We start from the raw sequence: 7,716 nt of genomic DNA on the forward strand, positions 1-7,716 counted from the left end.
TCTGGAGGTTCTGCTGTGACTAAGTTGCTTTCCTCGAGGTGCATTTTACATCACTGGGATGATCATGAAATTTGTTTGTTTGAATTCTACAGCTGCTTGTTGGTCTATTGGTATTCCACCTCTTTTGTACGCTGTGTACTTCCTGAATTCGTATACATGATACTTTCTTGGCTTTCAGCAAGTTTCATTCTGATTTTTCTACAAATTCCTTTTCAGAAATTATTATTTTATCTCTTGCTTTTCCATTTGGGAATCCTATGAGTCCTATTCTTACCTGCTTTGTCTTAACCCAGGATTCAACATTGATGATAGCGTTGGTTTGCACTTGCTTTTCTGTGTCTTCTTCTGATGGAGGTATTTCAGTTCCCCTGTCTTCACAGTCATTCACGAGTCCCTCTGCATTATGTAGTCTGCTTAGGATTGACTTTAGCCCAGTTTTTATCACATCCATTGAGTTTTCTGATACTATTGGGTTCTTCTTTAGAGTTTCTCTTCCCCTTTTCTGGTATTCTGCCTTTTGTGATTCTGAGGCATGGTGGTTCATCAGTGTTTTCCTCACCTCCATTTTCAGAGCTTGCTCTGGTATCGTTTTGCCGTTTAGTTGTTTGAAAGCTTATTTTTTGGGCCTTTAATCTCTTTGGAACTGAAAATGGTTCTTCCTGTTTCTTTTACTATGCTTATTTTATTCTACAGGTCAGGTAATATCATGTATCTAATATAGACTTATAGGGCTTGTTTAAGTGCAAACTTTAGACTCTTTGGTGTACGCAATTCCATGGTATTTCTGTGAGGACAATTTTCCCTAGACCTTGATGCCATGCCCTGTTCCTGTGTGTGTTGTCTGGTATATCACTAAATCCTGGTGATGCCTTTGTTGTGATGAACACACCATAATGTTTCAGTTAGTTCAACCTCATTTTTATTACATTAATCTCACAATTCTGAAAGGGCGCAGGGCAATTCCTCTAGTGGAAATGAAGCTTCTATAGGTTTTCAGCTCTGCATTCTTCTGTATGTCATTTTGAAGTGTCTCCAAAATAGCCAACATAGAGTGCGCTTGTACTTTCTACTGCCATGGGAATGTCCCAATGTTACGAGTTCTTCCCAGAGTTCTCTGTCTACAGAAACACCAGTGGAAGCATATGTATGGATGTCATACTTCAGTGCCTGCTGGGATGATCCCGCAGACTGACCTCTCTGTCCTCGGTGCAGTACCCTGTCAGTGCCGTCGAAAATGTAGAATCTGCATTTGGGTGATAATGCTGTAAGAAATGCTTCATCTTCTCATGCTGTGGACTTTGACCACTCTTCCTAGTTCTCTAATTCTTGAGTAATGGGTTCACGAAAGCAACCACAGAGCTGTTCCGCATCCTTTGCCTCAAACCAGAATTTAATCCCAATCCAGGTTTTGAATGTAGAAGATCCTAAATCTTTTAATACTGATTTGAAACCCAACGGCGCCTGGAACCCTCAGTCCAGATGCATGATACCTCTGATTGTGCCCCACGTGTGCTGTATTGGCAAAATGTCAAATTGAACCCTGGTCCTGCACATGCAGTGGATGTGGCCATTGGACATATCGATAAACTCAACCTCACGCGCCAGTGTGGTTGCTGTATCACTGAGGTCACAGTTCTCTTTGCTATCTTGGAAGTGCCCACCAAAACCCACAACGCACTCTAGATCCCTGAGTTGTGCAAGAGCCATCATCCGTAGCCCTATCCTTCTTTTTCCGCTGCCTCTGCTAGCTCAGATTTGGCAGCTCGGATCTTGGTCTCAGATTCAATTGTGGGGATATTTTGAGCTGATTTCCTTGAGTTCTGTCAGCCAAGCATCTGCTGTGCACTCTTCTAACACTCAGCGCATCACCTTCAATCCTGTGCCTGCTGCCCGCTTGAGAGTGTGCTTCCACGGAAAACAGAGTTTCACCTTTGATGCTCCATTACCAGAGGTCCGATCCTGCACTGATTTCCATTCTCTACTTTACCTTTTCCTGCTTCCAGTTTTTCTGAGTCCTCAACCTGTCTTTGGAAGTAACAGACCACTCTTAGGCAAGTGTCCTGTGCCAAGGGCTGGGTGAGTGTGTGTTTACAATATTTTGTGTATGGTAGCTACTGAGAGCAGTTTGCACTTGTTCTCTTCCTACTGGGCATCGACAAATCAACACTTTTCACAAATAATTCAGAGAAATTGGATATTAGTTTCGCTCTGATTTCTTTACAGCCATGGTCGGCGGGTTTGTCCAAAGAATCCAGCTTTTACATTATGTTGATAAGGCAGTTGCAGTCTTTAAGAATGTTAATAGTATTGATTTACGTGTTTTCGGATTTATATGAAAGTGAAGTTAGTTTTTGAAAATTACCAAATCAACCTAGAAGCCAGACTTGAAAATTCCTGAAAGATTTTGTCAGCTCTAAGGAAAAAACAGACAGTCTCAATGTAAAATAGCTGTCCAAATGTTTGAAGGGGACATGACAACTCTTTACTCTTGAAGCCTCCAACAATAAAAGGAACAATGAAATACCTATTGGAACCCTGATATAACCCCCAATCTGTGTTTCCCTTGTGCATCTGGTGCCCTTTACTCCCAATGACACATACTACGCAATTTTGGCATTTCAAGGGCTAACATTCCTCTCTAGGAATATACAAGAAAATCTAAACAGAATTTATAGATTTAGGCTTGATTCCAAAAACACCTAGAGGCATTTAACTATGAGAAACCTGCTGCAGCTATGCTATGATATTGAGAACCAGGTGCACTTCTATCAGTGCTGAGAATGCTTAATCATCCGATCATGTTGGTTAAAGCAATTTAACACAACCAAGTCTGCACCTCCTAGGTATAGTGCACCCGGGGCTTGAAGGAAGTGAATGACTGTCCACATAACCTGTGTCTTTAATGAGTTTGGTGACTTGTACAGTTCAGTTCACTATCTGACTTCTAATATTTTCCTGTAGTTTCCTGAAAATCTGAGGCCTAATACATATTCAAATTCATTCAATGATTCCCCTCACTTCCCACACTCGTTTCAGCCAAAAGAATACATAAGCCCAGCATTTCCTTAATCTAGGGGAAGGTCATCATTTCATCGTGTGAGCTAAGTATTCAATTCCTATCCATTTTAGTCAAGAGTATTTGACCTTTAAGGAGTTCACTGTTGTTCACCGAGTGTGAAGTAGGAGGAACTCTGATTCTAGTAGGGGCTTGCTCTACTCCTACTGGATTCATTGCAGCTCAGGTTCTGATCCTTTGAAATGGATGCCTGAGTGGAGTGGAGGGAAGAGCATGTGATTGATAGCTAGGCACAAACCTGGGAATAGGCTTACCTGGGCTTGGTCCATTTCGGTCTGAATTATACATAAATGCCCCTTGGGATGTGTGGATTCTCACGAGATCTTCCAAGAACATGAGCGCTTTATCATCTCTGCCATCGCTTCTCTTTTAGACGTCAGGAATCTTGGACCTGTTCTTGGAGCAGAGAATCGAGTAACATTCTCAAGGGCACGTTGACACTCCGTATGTTTCTGTCAGTATCAGCGAGGATCAGTAGGTCTCATGAATGTCTTTCGAGCCTGATATCCTCTAGAGATATCTCCATGCCGATATTCTCCTGTGTAGCAGAACGACTCTCATCAATGTGTTCGCACATCTCCTCAATCCATGCAGCCAGTTTTTCTGCCAGCTTCTCTTCGTTTCTCCCATAAAGTCGACGTCAACAGGACTGGGCAAGTCTGAAAATACCTCGGAGTCTCACCAGTAAGCTGAAGACAGGCAGATCTTCCACTGTCTGCCCTTTCAGATTCTGGAAACTGACCCGTGAACTCAGGTCTATGGGCAGCAGCAATAACTCGAACTTACACAGCTTCTCGAACAAAAGACTTAAGCCAATCTCCACATAGGGCAGCAGACCCACAATCAAACAAATCCACCCACAGAATTCTGCCCAGTTACTTTGGATCCATCAGCCGAAACAAGCCTCGTGGTACACACCAATATTCCACCTCGAATCCAACCGGTAACTGCCATCCCCAGTGGTTGATGCATCAAGACTGTGTTGGGGGTGATGCTGCATTAGACGAGAGTTTCCTAAGAGAAATGTGATTCTATCCAAAAGGATCCCAATTTTCCTTTTCTCTTCCCTCTTTCCTTTTGTTCAGATCTGTATACACAGTACAAATAGAGGGAAGAGTGTCCATGATCAGTTTATGGATTCACACCTCTTTAAAATTTCTAACAGTTCACAGTACACAGAGACCCACTCAAGGAAACTCATGTTTGTGTAATATCCATTCACCCAGATTACATATCCGTCTGTTGCTTTCTGCTGAAACACCCACACTCTCAGAACATGGATCCATTTGTTTCATGGGGGCTGAAATTCCTAGAAATGAAACCAATCCCAACGTGCACTTTCCTGTCTGTCTCTTTTGTTCTTAGTAGGGTTTTGCAGAGCTACTTGACTTTGTTATAGGCTTATGCCATTTCTTCTCTACGTAGGGTATGATAAGGCATTCGTTCGTACTGTTGGAAGACTTGTAAGTCTATATCCCGTTCTATGACCCACTCTTATTCAAAATCGTCATTTGGGTTGGGTCACAATATGCACTTCTGGATCAGTATCTATGAATAGTAATGCACGCATCTGTTTTCTGAATACAAGTGTGTTGAGTACATGCTAACAGCGATAATAGTTCGATGGGTGCTGAATGATCCTTGACATCACTTTGAGTATTTTGTCTTGAATAATCATGTTTGTTTTGTATATGTCAGCCAACTGTATCATTATGGTGATTGTTTGTATGTCTGATTGTTTGTTTTGCAAACACATTATGCCATGCATCTCTCCTTTTGCTTAAGAGAGACAGTCATATAAGCTGATTCATTTAAGACAGTGCTTAACATCACCTATGATTTCTTGCTACCCTCTCCCATCTTTAGGATTTTGATGTCCTCCTTGCATTCTTCGTCTTACTTCTGTGCAAGTCAGGCTCTTCTTGCATTTGCAATAATGGTTTTGTTATTTCCATTTCATCTTCCTACTTTTTACTCAGGGTAGGATTCTCAAATTTTGTTTAAGGATCAGTCTCAAACTGTTGAATTCTTTTCAGGTTTGCCTGTCAGTGAACTTCCCTAGCTCTGCCGTTGTTGTAAATGGCGGTCATTTGGCATAGGCTACCCTAGATTGCAGCTTTTTCTCATTCAGGATATGGTCTATGTCCTGGCACTCCTCCCCTTGTTGCAAATTTTCTGCCGAGATATCAGCTGAACCCCCTCTGGAGGTTCTGTTGTGACTAAGTTGTTTCCTCGAGGTGCATTTTACATCACTGGGATGATCATGAAATTTGTTTATTTGAATTCTACATCTGCTGGTTGGTCTTTTGGTATTCCACCTCTTTTGGACGCTGTGTACTTCCTGAATTCGTATAGATGATACTTTCTTGGCTTTTAGCATGATTCATTCTGATTTTCTACAAATTCCTTTTCAGAATTTATTATTTTATCTCTTGCTTTTCCATTTGGGAATCCTATGATTCCTATTCCTACCTTCTTTTTCTTAACCCAGGATTCAACAGTGATGTTAGCTTTGGTTTGCACTTGCTTTTCTGTGTCTTCTTCTGATCGAGGTATTTCTGTTCCCCTAAACTCACAGTCATTCACGAGTCCCTCTGCATTATGTAGTCTGCTTAGGATTGACTTTAGCCCAGTTTTTATCTCATCTATTGAGTTTTCTGATACTATTGGTTTCTTCTTTAAAATTTCTCTTCCCCTTTTCTGTTATTCTGCCTTTTGTGATTTTGAGGCACAGTGGTTCATCAGTGTTTTCCTCACCTCCATTTTCAGAGCTTGCTCTGGTATCGTTTTGCCGTCTAGTTGTTTGAAAGCTTATTTTTTGGGCCTTCAATCTCTTTCGAACTGAAAATGGTACTTCCTGTTTCTTTTACTATACTTCTTTTACTCTACAGTTCAGGTACTATCATGTATCTAATATAGACTTATAGGGCTTGGATAATTGCAAACTTTAGACTTTTTGGTGTACGCAATTCCATGGTATTTCTGTGAGGACAATTTTCCCTAAACCTTGATGACATGCCCTGTTCCTGTGTGTGTTGTCTGGTATATCACTAAATCCTGGTGTTGCCTTTGTTGTGATGAACACACCATACTGTTTCAGTTAGTAGAACCTCATTTTTATTACACTAATCTCACAATTCTTAAAGGGCGCATGGCGCTTCCTCTTGTGGAAATGAAGCTTCTATATGTTTTCAGCTCTGCATTCTTCTGTATGTCATTTTGAAGTGTCTCCAAAACAGCCAACATAGAGTGCGCTTGTAGTTTCTACTGCCAAGGGAATGTCCCAATGTTACCAGTTCTTCCCAGAAATTCTCTGTCTACAGAAAACCACTGGAAGCATATGTATGGATGTCATAATTCTGGGCCTGCTGGAATGATCCCGCAGACGGACCTATGTGTCCTCGGTGCAGTACCCTGTCAGTGCCGTCCAAAATGTAGCATCTGCATTTGGGTGATAATGCTGTAAGAAATGCTTCATCTTCTCATGCTGTGGACTTTGACCACTCTTCCTAGTTCCCTCATTCTTGAGTAATGGGTTCACGAAGGGAACCACAGAGCTGTTCCGCATCCTCTGCCTCAAACCAGAGTGTAATCCCAATCCAGGTTATGAATGTAGCAGATCCTAAACCTTGTAATATGGTTTCAAACACAACACCCCCTGGAACCCTCAGTCCAGATGCATGATGCCTGTGATTGAGCCCCACACGTGCTCTACTGGCAGAATGTAAATTGGAAACTGGTCCTGCATATGCAGTGAATGTGGCCATAGGAAATATCGATAAACTCAACCGCATGTGCCAGTGCTTTTCTGTCTCACTGAGATCACAGTTTCCTTTGCTCTCTTGAAAGAACCCACCAAAACCCACAATGCATTCGAGATCCCTGAGTCCTGCGAGAGCCATCATCCGTAGCCCTATCCCTCTTTTTCCGCTGCCTCTGCTAGCTCAGATATGGCAGCTCAGATCTTGGTCTCAGATTCAATTGTGGGGATATTTTGAACTGATTTCTTTGAGTTCGGTCAGCCAAGCTTCTGCTGTGCACTCTTCTAACACTCAGCACATCACCTTCAATCCCGTAACTGCTGCCCACTTGAGAGTGTAATTCCACGGAAAACAGAGTTTCACCATTGATGCTCCATTAGCAGAGGTCAGATCCTGCATTTGTTTCCATTCTCTACTTTGCCTTTTCCTGCTTCTGATTATTCTGAGGCCTCATCCTGTCTTTGGAAGTAACAGACCACTCTTAGTCAAGTGTCCTGTGCCAAGGACTGGGTGAGAGTGTGTTTACATAATTTTGTGTATGGTAGCTAGTGAGAGCATATTGCACTGCTTCTCTTCCTACTGGGCATCGACAAATCAACACTTTTCACAAATAATTCACAGAAATTGGATATTATTTTCACTCCGTTTTTGTACAGCCTTCGTCAGATGGTTTGTCCAAAGACTCCAGCTTTGACCTTAGGTTTATAAGGCAGTTGCAGACTTTAAGAAAGTTAACGATATCGATTTACGTGTTTTGGGATTTATATGAAAGTGAATTTAGTTTTTGAAAATAACCAAATCAACCTAGAAGCCAGACTTGACAATTTCTGTCAGAATTTGTCAGCTCTAAGGAAAAAACAGACAGTCTCAATGTAAAAT

The sequence above is a fragment of the Camelus bactrianus genome, chromosome 3 (assembly GCF_048773025.1).
Source record: "Camelus bactrianus isolate YW-2024 breed Bactrian camel chromosome 3, ASM4877302v1, whole genome shotgun sequence".
Classification (NCBI taxonomy): Eukaryota; Metazoa; Chordata; class Mammalia; order Artiodactyla; family Camelidae; genus Camelus; species Camelus bactrianus.